The 15,215-nt window shown below is 41.2% G+C and overlaps 1 protein-coding gene and 1 long non-coding RNA gene across 4 annotated transcripts in view; one reads left to right on the top strand and one right to left on the bottom strand.

Annotated features, from left to right (window-relative positions):
- Positions 1-4,591: 4,591 nt before the first annotated feature.
- The window catches only part of LOC134435418 (CMP-N-acetylneuraminate-beta-galactosamide-alpha-2,3-sialyltransferase 2-like), a 51,964-nt gene continuing 41,340 nt past the window's right edge, over positions 4,592-15,215 (top strand). The window contains exon 1 of one of the 2 annotated variants that reach the window (XM_063184360.1): positions 4,592-4,673. The gene's annotated coding sequence lies outside the window, so the exon portion shown is untranslated. The remainder of the gene's footprint in view (positions 4,674-15,215) is intronic. The other variant, XM_063184369.1, reaches the window with a different exon arrangement.
- On the bottom strand, positions 7,729-10,398 carry LOC134435427 (uncharacterized). Of its 2 annotated transcripts, XR_010032008.1 has the most exons (5): positions 9,947-10,398; positions 9,015-9,102; positions 8,394-8,474; positions 8,006-8,083; positions 7,729-7,767 (listed from the first exon to the last, which is right to left on the bottom strand). It is a non-coding gene; the product is annotated as an uncharacterized LOC134435427 (long non-coding RNA). The 2 variants fall into 2 exon arrangements; XR_010032006.1 differs by lacking the exon at positions 7,729-7,767 and having other exon boundaries at positions 7,797-8,083.

Genomic DNA, 15,215 nt, shown 5'->3' with positions numbered 1-15,215 from the left:
GTGAAGGTTTGTGGTAATAGAATACTGTTTCAAATAAAACTGACCTGGCATTACATGGATTTTTGTAATACGGTGAACTAGTTTCTCCTAGTCAGCGGAATTTTACCTTGCTCTCGACAGCTGTGATCAGATGTAAACCCACTTCAACAGTGAGACGCCAGCTAGAACTAAAATACTCTACATTACTGCGTTTTTAATGTATAGTGGATTATAAACCAGCAGCGTGGTAACATGGTAAATAAATGTGCATATAAAATTGCGACAATAGAGTCCATACAGAAACTTCATTCTTTTCCTGAAAAAGACCCGGAAAGAACAAAACTAGCTCCTATCTGCAGGAGGTAGTAAACACATCAGACGCTTCGTAACATGGTGATCTGCAGTGATCATTTCAGCCCTGACGACTTCATAAAGTCAATCAGAATGTCCGCAAAGAAAGGTCTGAAAACATCTGCGGTGCCATTCACCTTCCCAATCCCTTGTGTGCCAAGGACAGCCACTGTGATACCAACAGTCTCCGAAGATCACGTTTGTCCTACAAGCTTTGAGCGCTAGTTCCTGGGAGCTGCAACTAACGAGTAAGTATCAAGGCTATGCCTTTGTGTTGAAAGTGTCCAATCAGACACTAACAAGTCTGACTCTCTCCACCTGTAAGAGGTATATAAAAAGGCCAGTCTTTGTGACGAGGTAGGGCACGGGAGGAGAGGACGCCAAGAGCACCCAACAGAGAGCACCAAGGAGAGGGCCCACCGCCGGCGTTGTGGCCACTACTACTGCTGCTCGGGGGTCTTGCCTCTGCTCGGCTTTGTCCCTCTGCTCTGCTCTGCTCTGCTCTGCTCTGGTCTGGGCTGTTCTTCTGCTCTTTCTATGCTGTGCTCTCTATTCTGCTCTTTCTCTGCTCTGCTGCTCTGAAGCCCCAACCCGCGCTGCAACCCCAACCAACGCCGAGCCCCTGAGTTGACGCCGGGATGCTGCGCACCCGAGCTGAACCGGGCCGACGCTACAACCGACGTCTGCCCTGAGTTGACGCCGACTGACGCTGCGCACCCGAGCTGAACCGGGCTGACGCCCCAACCGACGCCGTGCCCTGAGCTGACGCCGACCGATGCTGCGCACCAGTGCTGAACCGGGACGACGCCGTAACCCCAACCGACGCCACGCACCTGAGCTGATGACCGCTGACACCCAGATGCTGCCACTGCTCTGCCCCCATGCCAGTAACTGCCAGATGCCACTCACTTTTAGCTTACACACACATAGGTTACATGCAAGAAGCTTAATAAAAGAAAAAGTTGGATTTTGACACGGTTGTCTGTGTTTGTTGCTGGCGTTCAATTCCTGCATTTTTGAAGTTGTTGCTAACTAGGGGGCGACATTTACTGATGATGATTTAGCTAACGTTACCTAAAACCTTTGCTGTGCTTTACGTGCTATGGCTGGTGTGCCTTCATTGTAATAGTTACACTGTAGTTACATAAACTTACGCGGCAGCTTCGTTCTTCAACTATGGAACAACTGAGAAAATGTTTTGATAACTTACCGCATTGACAACTGGCCATTGGGTCCAGCAGGTCCAGGTATTTTTTTCTCGAATGAGTGTTGAGTGTTTACTGAATTTGTTAAGACTGCTTTTTTGGGTCATGCTACCAAAAGTGGATCACTTGCGCTAGCTTAGCAACATCGACCTGTGGTTTTACAATGACTGCATGGAATTTAAAAAAAAAAACGATCTGGACACACTTCTAACACTCTGGTTGACTCGGAAATGAGGTCCGGTGTCCAAAAAAACGGAGTGTTGCTTTAAAACTGAACGTAAAAATTAAACCAACACAAAGTGGGGGCGCTGTGGCACAGCGCACCCACGGGCACCCCGGTTCGAGTCCGGCCGGGGTCATTTCCCGATCCCACTCGCTTCCTGTCACCATCTCAGACTGTCTTATCAAATAAAGGCATAAAAGCCCCTAAAATATATATATATATATTTTTAAAAACAACACAAAGCGATCCATGTTAACACTACTAATGTTAGATATTTTACTTCCTAAAAAAGTATGTGGTGCCATCACTTCAACTTTAATTTACACATAAACTGAAATACTAGATGTTATTTTTTAAAAATATTGTTTTTATTAAGAATGTTCTACTGCCACAGAGTTAGCTAACAGAGTTTGACATTGGGGCAGCTGTGGCCGCACCTTGCGTTGAATGGACTGCATTGTACTTTTTAACACCTCCAAACACCAATCCATTATGCCCTATCTTTGGCCGAATGGTTAGAGTGGGACTGTTGAACACAGGATTGCAGGTTCAATATCCACACTTACCAATCCCTTCCTCCCTCCATGCCTGAAGTATCCTTGACCAAGCCACCTAACTCCACACTGCTTCAGCAACTGTAACTATTACCGTGTTCTGTGCGTCACTTTGAATAAAAACAGCAGCTAAGTGTAATAGTAATGATTTTAACAAACAGATAACTTTTCCTATTGCTTGAATTAAAACTGACCTAATTCACTTTTTACGTCTCAAGACAAAGTGTGTGTTGATTAGACTTCTCTGTCTCTGAAATTTCATTTCATTTCATTGCACGTCATTTTTCATATGTGAGGTCTCTGTAGCCTATTAAAGTAGAAATCTAGGCTTACTGGTCCTTACTAAGGCTATATTGGTTATAAATCCCCAATTGTGCATGAACAAGAAATTTGAGCATGCCTAATGTTTGATTTTACTTAGTACATGGCTTACAAGTTACTTACAGGCATTGACATTGTAGCCTATGTGTTAGTGCTTATATGTAACACTAAAATAAAGTGTTACCCTTTGACAATGACTGGAAAACTACATTTTGTATGTAAAAAGCATTGTTTTTATTAAGATTGTTCTACTGGCACAGCGTTAGCTAACCAAGTTTGATATTGGGGGCAGCTGTGGCCGCACTTTGCGGTGACTTCCGAGCAAGCGGATAAAACCGCCAGCCGACATGACAACATGTTCTTGTCATACATTGTGCAGAGCTCCAATGGGACTTCCAATGATAAACACCAAGCTGCCTACCTAGCATTTTGGAATCCCTGGCTGCGTGCGCACTCACCTGTGTATAAACAGCCAGAACCCATGTAGGCCTGTAGACAACTGATCCCTGCACGGACTGGCACTGCCCCCTGGTGGTGATAGATAGAAACACATGTACAATTATATTGGTGTACTGTTAATAACTTAATGAAATACTATTATATGAATTGACAAAGACGCTCCAAATGGGATGTAAGTGGAGGACAGAATATGGGTTCATCATCATGTCGATCAATCGGTTAATGGTTCAAGTGTAGCCTAATTGTAGCTTATCAACATTCTTGGCACTAACTGAACTTCACTAAAGGCCTGTTTATACATACCCGGGTATTTTGTTAAACCAACATTTTCTTTCTTTACGCTTACCAACATATTTTCGTCCACATCATAGGCAAATTTGCATAAATATGTTGCTGAGAGCTGTCATAAATATATTAATTAAGCCTGAGCCGTCCGAGGTAGGGAGAACGCCATTCAAGTCTCCGTTTATCTCTGTTTATATACAAACGCTAACATTTTTTAAGTTTAAAAAAAAATCTCCACTTATGCCAGAGTTTTTTTGAAGCTTTGTTTGTTTGTGAATGAAAGGCTCAAACGAAGAAAAAGGTCTAGGTTTATCAAAATACCTGCGTATGTAAAATACATGATTAAGGGCAGAAGAACCCTCATCCCTTCAAAGCAGCTATTATTACGGTTTGCAAATGACTGAACTGCCATGAATGTGTCATTTGCACATTTTGAATGCAAGAATATGTTGATATACAGGTAGAAGGACATAGAATCACAATCTAATTCTGACCTGTCTTGGTGGAGGTGTGGTTTCTGAGCACTTTTCTAGTTTAAGTAGTCTATATGTGTAGCGATGAAAAAGTTATATTAGTATATTGTTGTTCCTTTTTCATTTTAGTAACAATTGGATAAAAGGTATAATTCACAGTCATCGGATAGCTGAAGATGTAGAAAACAAATTAATTTCAGTTCGTTCATCTTATATTTGAAGAGGCCTTGAAGTTTGTATTACATAGGCCTAGGCTGCAGCTTACTATAATGGATTTGTGAATGTTTAGCCTCCCCTCTGTTGGACATATAGGGACCTACACCAAATGTCCACACACACACACACACACACACACACACACACACACACACACACACACACACACACACACACACACACACACACACACACACACACACACACAGACAGATTACTTCTTTATTTGGATTGACAGATAGACATTTATCATAGCACAAGCCAAATTTTATAGGAGTTTACACAAAACTAAAAGAAACTGCGCACTGAGTGTCTTAAGGATACATGTGGATAGATAAGGATACACACACACTCACACACTCACACACACACACACACACACACACACACACACACACACACACACACACACACACACACACACACACACACACTTCACCATTCATAAATTCTTGTTGAGCAACTATGGGGATTGTTGGGCAGCAACAATCTGGCAACCTTATGTGTGTTTGCATCCAGCCAAAAGGGTGCTTCACTTGAACAGTTAAGTATAACCGTCCTTCAGCACAGCCACGGATGACACAGCTCTATCTAAGTGCTCCTTAAGGTTTGTGCTTTTAATTTACACACATTGTCCATCATACGCCTTTGTGGTGGTACAGTAATTGTTAAATTAGCCATGTAATCTGATATAGTCATTCCTGTAACTCACCCTTGAGATGTTTAAATAGTATCTCGGTTACCATCCCCAGGAAAGATTATATTTACACTACTTCATAATATCATTCAAATGTTAGAGTACTGGTTGAAATCTGTTTGATGTCTTAGGGTAAACCGTTCAGAACTACAGTTTATGTGATCATATGTAAAGATACCATTCTGATTCCTTTTTCATTGCAGTTATAGCCTAGCTAATGAGTTAATCTCTTACATTTAGTGGTTAGAGTGGTTCAGTGGTATCCCGTAGTTAGTAATGCTGTGGTGGTGGTGGGGCACTTAAAAATGATTATATAATTAGGTTATACCTGTAAATTGGTCTTTACTCAAATTCATAAGAGTAATAGAATTCAAAGCTATTACTTTGTTTTATCACTGCCTGTTCTCAAACTGATGTCTTTAGTCTTTGCTATGAGACCTGCAAATGTCACTGAAACAGAATGTCATTGAAAGTGAATGGTCAAAATTGCCAAGGCAGTTGTATGCGATTTGCATTGTAAGCAGTTCCTGGACCAAAATGCTTGTCAGTTTGAGATCAAAGGGTGATAAACAATACAATACAAAACTATAATCTGATGTCTAAATTACAGCCTATCGCTCTTAGCAAATAACATGAATTTTATTAAACTTAGGTGCTGTTTCCACGTAGCAGGATATTTTTTTTAGCAGGGTATTTTTTTCTCTTCTTCTAGGTGGAAACGCAACGTGTGGATAAAAAAAATCCTCCATTGTAACTAGAGATGGGATTTATGGCTCTTTTTCGGGATCCGGATCTTAGTGGCTCGTTCCTTTCAAAGAGCCGTTCAAAAAACTGGCTCTTTTGGCTCTTTTTAAAATTATTTATTCAGTGTTAAGAATGTAATATTTTGACTCCACCTCAAGGTAATTTTGTCCAAACGACAACTGATTATTCTCCTGCTTCTAAAGACCGTTTTTTGGCTCTCTTTGAGGCAAACAATTGTGTTTTTTCCCAAATTTAATTACTCTGGTCGAGGTCACGTGCTTAAAATGAATGAAAAATGAACGAAATAACGGTCGAGTGGCTCCCCCAGCTGTGATCCGGTTCCCATCGCTCACTTCAGGGAGCCGTTCAAAAGAACCGGCTCGTTCATGAACGACACACCTCTAATTGTAACAAATGCGTTTCAGACCCCTAAACAGGATATTTTTTTCTCCTGCTATTTTTTTCTCCTGCACCTGGATTTTTAAATATCTGCTACGTGGAAACGGAAGGCCAAAACCAATGCAAAACCAATGCAAGTAGGAGAAAAAAATATCCACATATGTGCCGCTCTGAATTCCAGCACTACCCAGATAGCAAAAATGTTCTGGGCTTTTTATGGCCCAGAAACCTTGGTTCATCCTGGAAATATGCCGCAATATGTAGGGGTTACTCCCGGGCCTAAAACGGCCCACAAGATTTTGCCGGAATCATGCCAGAAAGCAGCCAGTAGAATGCCAAGAACGTTCGACAGAGTGCCGGCACCTTACCAGATGTTTGCCAGAAGACCCAGAAATGGCCCATGAGCCTACCACAAGATTGCCAGAACCCTACCGATTAAAACCCATAAATATGCCGGAATGTATTTAACCTTCCCAATAATAATAATAATAATAATAATAATAAAGAATAAAACCCACAAAAAATCATGCAAATTGGCCATTTATTATCTTTAGTAGGCTACAACATTCATCCATTCAATAGATTTTGGAAATTGAAAATGTATGACATTTTAAACAAGAAAACAAAATGATCAAAATGCATTTTTTTAAAACTCACAGCCTTTCTTAAAATATCCCTTCATGTTTTAAATGGAATTTTCCAAAAAACAAACCAGAAGATAAACACGTTTCTTAACATATCCATTTGAGTTATTAAAAAAAACGTTCAGAAAATAAACAAAATAATAAACATTTTGTAACGCATAAACCTTTAAGATATCGGTGAGAAAAACGCACAAGACCTTGCAGTCGTACATTGTATTTTCTTCTGTGAACATGTATTAATCAATGATCCTACAAACATGTAAAATACATACAATCAGGGTGCGGTTTGTAGGGAGATTGTCCCCTCTTCTGGTTTTGATATTGTCACTTTTTCCACATGATTTTAATCATAGTTTAATGTAACTCCATTGATATTGTTGACATCTGAAACACATCCCCCTTTCTGGTTTTCTGACAAATCGCACCCGGCATACAATATAAAAAGTTGAGTCCTTTCCTGAGACGTTCTGCAGTCAGGGAGCTCCTGAGACATTTGACCCACAGGTACCAAACATACCTTTTAAGGCGACATCTTTGTCATGATGTGTTAATTCAGCACTGTGGCATAAATCATCTCAATTACAAAATACATCAAAGTGAAGCAAATGGGTATACAAGAGTCTGACTATCAACATTTTAAAATATCTTCCCACAACAAAGTTCCTCCAAATTGACAAAGGTGTTCCTCCAAAAAATGGATGCAGTCAAGCCACCGATGCAGCCTTTTCGATCTTGGCTACTTTGAGCATGTGTGTGTGTCTGACCTAGTTCACAGTTCAGTGTGTTTGTGTGTGTACCGTAGCATGCATGCGTGCAGGTATTTGTTGCTGCTTGGGATGCCATTGTGGTTCGGATGAAGGCACACCACACCTGGGGAGAAAGTCAATGCTGAAGGACAGGACTCGCGTAGGTGGGGCACCATGGTGGAATCATTGCCGTGTGTATCGCCAACATCACCAGAGACTCATCTTGTTTGAGAGTCTGTGTATGTGTGTGCACGTGCGCCTGTGTCTATGTGCATGTTTATATGCTGGTGTGTGTGTGTGTGTGTGTGTGTGTCTGTGTGTGCTGGGCATAAAAAAGGGCAAATGTCTGACATTCCGTTCTTGGTCTGTGCTTCTCCTCTTCCTCACCCCATCTCAGTCTGCCGCCAGGTACAGCCACCTCTTCGTACGATTCCACCTCCTAGTGGGTGGCCTGGATGCATCTCTCTATTTCTCCAAAAAGTAAAGATAGAAAAATGGCATTGAATCAGCAAATTTCAATGATCATTTCACCTGCAACAACATTCTTGAACTCTTATCCCTGGAACGATACATTGAGATTTGATACAGTTCATTTTTTCATGGGACAACAATTAATACATTTCACTTTGACACATTGAATAGTAGCCAGCGTACAACAATATAACTACTTCAATTCAACTTCAGAATGCATCCATGTAAATCAACTTACTGCTTGAGGATGTCTGTCTGGCCCCATGACGAAAGTCCCCCTTTTGGTCCCTGGCTGGAACGTGGCACATGGACTGACCTGTAACGAGAGTGAGATAGTCAAATGTTTAAGTCCTGTTCTACATATACACAGGGTTAAAAAGTTCAGTATTATGCAAATTATATTATTTCACTGACATACCTAAATAATCAAGAAAAACTAAACAAAAAATTGGCATAAGTTTGTTTGTAGCACATACACACTCAGAAAGATGGGCGGGCGGGCACGCGCACACACACATTTGATTTTTTATGGACTGACCTTATACAAGATTGGTAATCAAATGCTTGTGTTCTATTTAAAGACAATTCACATGATTTCCTTTATTTGATGTAGAAGATCAACTTACTGTTTGAGGATCTCTGTTGATCCATGTCACTGGAAATTTCTCTCGGGCCCCTGGCCTGAAGACGTGGGCTCATGGACTGACCTGTGACAAGAGCAATAGTCAAATGTTTGGGTCATTCTAGGTATAGGGGTCTGTTAAGTCCAGGCAGGATTCACTTTCACTGTACAGTCTGCTCCTACAGTTATACACTGGGTTGTTAATTAACTTTTTTCTCCACCAGCCAAAATGGAAAGAATTTTACTATTAAAACACACACTTAATAATGACTCAAAGTGGCTAGTAAGTTGGTCTTTTCTACATATGCTAAAAAAAATTCAACTGTTCACTAGGAATGCTGATTATGGAGGAGTGCTGTTTCACTTTTTTTCCTCATAAGCAGGTGCACTTTGGCTCAAGGAAATAAAGTTGCTCAAAATTATGGTCAGACTTAGCTCCAGTGACTGTTGATAAGGCCTGCCAAAGATTCCAAGGCACACTGATGGTGAATTTAAAAAGCCTTTAATTAAACCCTTTAAGACCTTATCACTAGCTGGAGCTAATTCTGACCATAATGTTAAGTCCTTTTTATACATACAATAGACACCTTTATATTGCATCATTTTCTTATGTAAATCAACTTACTGCTTGAGGATCGCCGTCTTTCCTCATGTTGTAGAGCCTCCTCTTTGGTCCCTGTCCCTCACCCGTGTTAGTGAGCTGATGGACTCTCCTGTGACAAGAGTACATGGACTATTTTATTGCAAATCTGATATTTCTGTTAATCACATTACCTCGTGCATGTGTAATAATAAGGGCAGCTACTTTGTGTCCTCAAAGATATATCATTCACGTATGTCACAAACTGCCCTCTTTCGTCTGATAACGACCTAAGAAACTGGTGGCTATATTGCATAAAGCGATGTGGACTCGAGAATAGCACTAGAACTAGAGCTCAGGGTAAAGCAATAATCCGTGACCTGACATTAGTCATCATGTTCTCAACGAAGTGGGTGGCACCTGACCCTACGATAACTGGCATGGTTGGAGCATTGCCCAAATCATCAATATCGCCTATTCTGAAAAAAATAATTTCTGAATCCAAACCTCAGCAGGCATCTGAAATCTAGTCAAACGGGCTGTCTCAAGCCCGTACGATATGTTATGACCAAAGGCCATGATAGCACACCAACGATAAATTGAGAATAAAATACGGTAGTCTTGGCATATCAGTCATCTAGCTCTAAACACTGACGTTTGCAGAATGTCCAAAAAGGATTAGCTGCCATGCTAGCAAGGGTCGCTAGCTTGTCCTCCAAACCAGTTAAAAGCCATGACATGACATAACATGAATTAATACGTACTGAAACGCCTGTCAAGAGACCTAATGGCACTTAGTCATGAACAAACATCTGAAATACCGTAGGCTAGATGTTAGCTATCTCCAAAGGAAAATTACCTCAAGAAATGTTGCCTCAGCTTGTAGCACAGGTAAACACAACAAAGAACAATGTAAGTGAGTAGGCCTACAGTGTAGCCTAGTTATTAGGTAAAAGTATAACAATCGTTTTACTTACCTCAATGCAAATTATTTACACAGCACAATATCCTAGTTCAGTAGTAGATCGAGTCCAGGTTCGTTACCAAACTACTGTAGGCCTACTGTCCCGCCGAAAAGTTTCCTAGGATGAAGTCGGTCTCACCTAAATGAGCATGCGTGTCAACCGTCTCCGTAGGGCAGGGCCGCTGTCATCTTTGCCTTGGGCCCTAGGTTTTAAAAAAAAGCCCCCCCACCCGAACAAAATGTTTTCTGGTAATATTCCAACTTGCCGGGAAAGAACCATAAAGTATCTGTAGCTCCGCCCTCCTGCACCACCGATTTTGTTATTTGGGTGGCATTCCAGTGAAAAGCCAGAATATCTCTGGCATTATTCCCACGTTGCCATTAATTTGCCGGAATCAACTGAAATCGTACATTCCCCAGAGAAATGCCAGAAAGATCCAGAAAGATGCCGGAGGGTTTTGCTATCTGGGTACATGTCGGCCTGAGCGAAAGGGAGAAAATCGCGTTCCTATTTTTAGTTTTTGGCGATTTTCTTTTTTTTTGAAGAATGTTGACATTTAGGTCACAAAGAAACTGTTCAGTGCAGCAGAAATTCACATTGGTTTGTTTAAAGGCAAACATTTTGGACCACTTTTAAATAAATCTTCAGATGTTTCATATGGGCGTGTTCTACTTACTTCCTACTTTGAGGAACAGAGGAGAGGCGGATTTATGAACAAGCAAGCATGGCTTGTGTTTTCATCACTGAGAATGGTCAAAGCAAAACGGAGGTGCTGAATTGTGGATATTACATCTTCTATTCGATTCTATTCGATTGCAAATGAATTGCTACGCGAGAAGGGAAGCGCCGTCTGTGCTTGGTAGTCGGGACACGGACGCTCATCATCCAGGCGGTCATCCTGCCCTCAGAGCTGTTTGTTTCAATTGTCTGGCTACGAGGCTATGCAACGCACACATCCCTCTTTATGGCGTAAGTAGCCTTCATTAAACACAATCATTGACACAATATGTTTTGCATGAACGGGAAATGGGTTACTTTGGACTAGTAGCATGTTAAATCAAAATGTAGCCTAGCTTGATGACATTTGTTTACATTCTGTCTACTACACTCTGGCAGCAATATTTTGTATGACAGTGAAATATTTTGTTTGGAGAGTGGACAAGACTTTGTTGACGTGCATTCATTAGCATTCATGTGAATAAACCTCCCAAGTATGCTATTAGGCTAACAATACACTAGCTAAGTAAGCTTAGCCGTATCACATGCATTCACTGGACGTGGTCCTGTAGCGCTACCAGGATGTGGCAGCTGACAGCTGGGGGAAATAAATACCCACAGTAGAATGCCAGATTCACCACTTTATCAAGTTTTGCACGACAATAAAACTAACAGTGGTTTTGTCTTGATATGGTGATGATGGCCTGAATTCACCCTAACATGTTTTCACATGGGCATAGTTATTAGGCCAAGTAAGGTAGTTAGCTGAGGGAAGGAATCATTTCCTGAAACCTTTAACTGCATAGGCACCTGTAACAATTGGCTGGCAGACACATAGGCTATAGGCCTACTAACTGTCTCCAACCCAACCATTAGTAGCCTACAGGCTACATTTCTGTAACTGGCTTACATTGTCTTACCAAGGTGCAGCCTATTGATAGTGTGAATTGTGAAATGACATTCATTGACCTGTAAAACAAAACAGTAAAACACTTCTGTTCTTTTTTTGTCAGGTGGTGGGAAACTTCTCCCAAGAGTCATTACACCACCCCAGCTTGTCGGAAAGGCGCCTGGCACACCAGCAGTTCAGGTATTTTCCACATTGTGTACACTCAAAACATAATTCCATGAACATGATTGTGTTTCAGACTATGCTTATGGTACATTTAACATGTCTTATGTGTTTATTCTGTCACAGGTTTAATACCAGGGGGCTCTTGCAAGAATCCAGTGTGATGCTGAACCTGTCCAGTGCCAGCTACTGTACTTCACAATCCAGCAGTTCTTCCACCAATTGACAGTCTTCCTCTCCTATCCCCATCTGGACTGAACATTGACAGGTCGAAATATCTATATGAAATGATAAGGTCTTTCTGTGCTGATGACATCACAAGACAATGCTGAGGTTATGCCACCAAATGGCACTTAACCATTTTGCGACTTATTGTGCAGTATGTATGCCAAGGTTTATGCACTTGAATGCACTAAATAGTAATGCAGGGATGTCAAACTCAGGGCCGGTGGGCACACAAACACACGCACACGCACACACACACACACACACACACACACACACACACACACATTAATGTATTTTAATGACTTGAACAACAGACTGTGCAGGCACATTTGAACTACAATATCTGTTGGGATTGAGTGTTTAAGATGTAAGCATTTGAGTATTGTAACTATGTGCGCACGCATATGCACATTATCAGTAATTTTTGAATATTGAGTTTGGCCCGCAACTTCGTTCCAGATTTAGATTTCGACCCACTGTGAATTTGAGTTTGACACCCCTGCCCTAATGTAATGTTAGTTGTATGTAATGTTTGTTATAATTTTATGCTGCATGTTATAATTGTTGCATTATGAATTTGGGGAGAAACGAGTCAAACAGACAGACAACAGATGTGTCCGTCTATGCCAGTGGTTCTCAACCTTTTTTGCCCAACTCTGCCACCTTGTGGACACAGGAGGGAATTACATTTAAGAAAAATGTCACGAACCAATGGACGGACAAAGGCTCTTGTAGAGATGTGTGACTGTGAGACGCATCTAAAAAAAATGCAGTAACTCTCCTTGCCCTGAGTACATTGAGCGCATTTTAGGCCATTGACAATGTCCTTGTTTGTAATTCACTTTGTATGAAAGTGTCTCCTTAATGTAATGCACATTTTCATGGGGGATTACTGGGTTTAGAATAGCTGTGTATACAGATGTGTGCATGGATGAGAAGCTAAATGGTGTTCGTAAGATAGTTGAATGTACTAATTGTATGCCTTACTGTCGTTCTTTGCTGTGCCATACTGTCCGAATATTTTCATAAACACAGCAAATTTCAATCATGTTTGTCATTCCATTAATAATGCTTTAACAATTAAAATGGTGTATATAAAACAATACAGTATTGCAATGGTTTCTGATTGCCATCTCATTCTGTAAAAGCCATTTTTGATTAAAACAAAAACTTAATTCTAACAGAAGACACTTCTGGCCTGTCAGTGGCTATCAGTCTGACAGCCTGTGACAGCTTGAATGGTAGGTGGGAGGGTTTAGCATGATGTCATGTAGAGGGAGGACTTAGCAGGGGGAGGGCTAGGTCATGTAGGGGGAGGACTTAGCAGGGGGAGGGCTATATAGTATGCAGGTGTGGGTTGGACAGAAACTTTCAGGGCTGAGTTCTGTTTTTTACTTTCACAAGTATATTAAAATGGCCACAACTTATTCAAATATTACCAGATTCCCATGTGTGAGGTATCATGGTAAAGCTTAGAATCTCTACTTTTGGAATATATAACTAACTCAATATGCTCCAGGGCCTACTTGAGAGTGTTTTTTCCACGGCTGGTCACATATAAAAATATCCAGCTACGTGGAAACGGCACCTTGCATTACAATGTTTCACTACAAAGCTTGCTGTGGAATACTAGGGAACAACACTTGGTGAGTTGTAAGTTGCTTTTAGTCTAGTAGAAGTTGATGAAATTGGGCCATAAGCGTAAAGTACGGTCTGGATGCAATTTTTTTGCAGAAATTGGTAGTTTAGGGAGTGTAGTTTAGGAAAATGACGGGTGCCGGCTCGGCACCCTTGAGCATTTTTTAAAAATGGCGTCACAAGCCACGCCCCTTTATTATTTCCCAATAAACGCCTCTCCAAATTGAAATGGTTGCTGTATCCCAACCCTTTGTGCTACTAACATAAAAATACCCATTTTGGAAAGCAGACATCCTATGGTTTTGTAATCCATTGTCTATTCACTGTAAAGTGTTCAGCTGAAAACTGGGAACTCTTTATATTTTGTAGTTTTTGTCATTTTTGTCCCTCGCCTAAAAAAAAATATATATATATACATGAAATAGTCCTTTTACTGTAATGCATCAGGTTATATACAGAATAGAACAAAGACCACAAGTCTGTACAACTTGTATTTAAAATTTGAAAACAAAATATCAGAATTTGTGTTTTCTACACCATTTTATATGTGGGTGTGCCTAAGGGTTTTTGCAACGTTTTTTGAAAATCACCCATTCTCAACCTGATCTTGGGAGATGAGGTGAAAGCACAGTGTATTTTGGAGAAATACATTTGTATTTCTGGAAAGCTAGGAAACAGAGGTTTCATTTGACATATAGTATGACCTTCTTAGGGATGGAAGGTTGATCAGCTCTTGGTGTGATAACGTTGACCTACAGGTCTACACACCCAATGGCTGCAAAAAAACACACTCAATGGCAATTGAATTTACTCAAGACATGACTCAATCAGAAGGCACACCTCCCACTGATATCGTCATTCCACGTTTGTCCAAACAAGAAATGACCAATCTCAATGTCAGTGAAATGACCTCTGTAAGAAAAGCTTTCTTCAGTGGTCCCAAGAAGCCTGTGCCTCCAAAATTGTCCTGCAATGTTAGCTTGCCTATTGAACCCCCTGCTAGAACAACCAGCGCTGTCAGTTCTGCTTTAGAGCAGGACATTCAGTGGATGGTGACAGTTGCCCAGTCTGCCGATTCAGACAATGCTGTCCCCGAATGGTCTGGTTCAATGGCCCATGCTGCCAGACAAAGGGGAGACAAACCAGGTGCCGCCACAAGGTTTGTTTTTGGACCACTCATTGACTCCCCTCCAGCACATCCTGACATAGTTCTCAGCACAATTATTCTCATTGAAGAAGTCATGGAACAACAGAATGTGCCTTTCATTCATCTGTGTGCTGATATGCAGTTGTATAAAATAATCATGCAGATAAAGTGGTCAGACCCCAACCGTTGGACTCATTTAGTTGTCAGGCCTGGAGGAATGCACACACTAATGTCATTCATTAGCTGTATCGGGACATCAATGAATGGCAGTGGTTTAGAGGAGCTACTTAGTGTGTCATTTAAGGGAGTCACTCATATGCTTGATGGTAAAGCTTGACCAAAAGCGGTTAGAGGGTTGCACATGGTGGTATGTGCACTTCTGGAACCTCTCATCATCTCTGGTACTTCTACAGTAGCTGCCATTGTTGAGGAGCTGGAGGGCATTCGACAGTCAAGGATAGGCCGTCTTTGGGTTGACT

This window comes from Engraulis encrasicolus, chromosome 2 (genome assembly GCF_034702125.1).
Source record: "Engraulis encrasicolus isolate BLACKSEA-1 chromosome 2, IST_EnEncr_1.0, whole genome shotgun sequence".
In the NCBI taxonomy this organism is placed as follows: Eukaryota; Metazoa; Chordata; class Actinopteri; order Clupeiformes; family Engraulidae; genus Engraulis; species Engraulis encrasicolus.
This window is presented reverse-complemented; position numbering and strand designations above follow the sequence as displayed.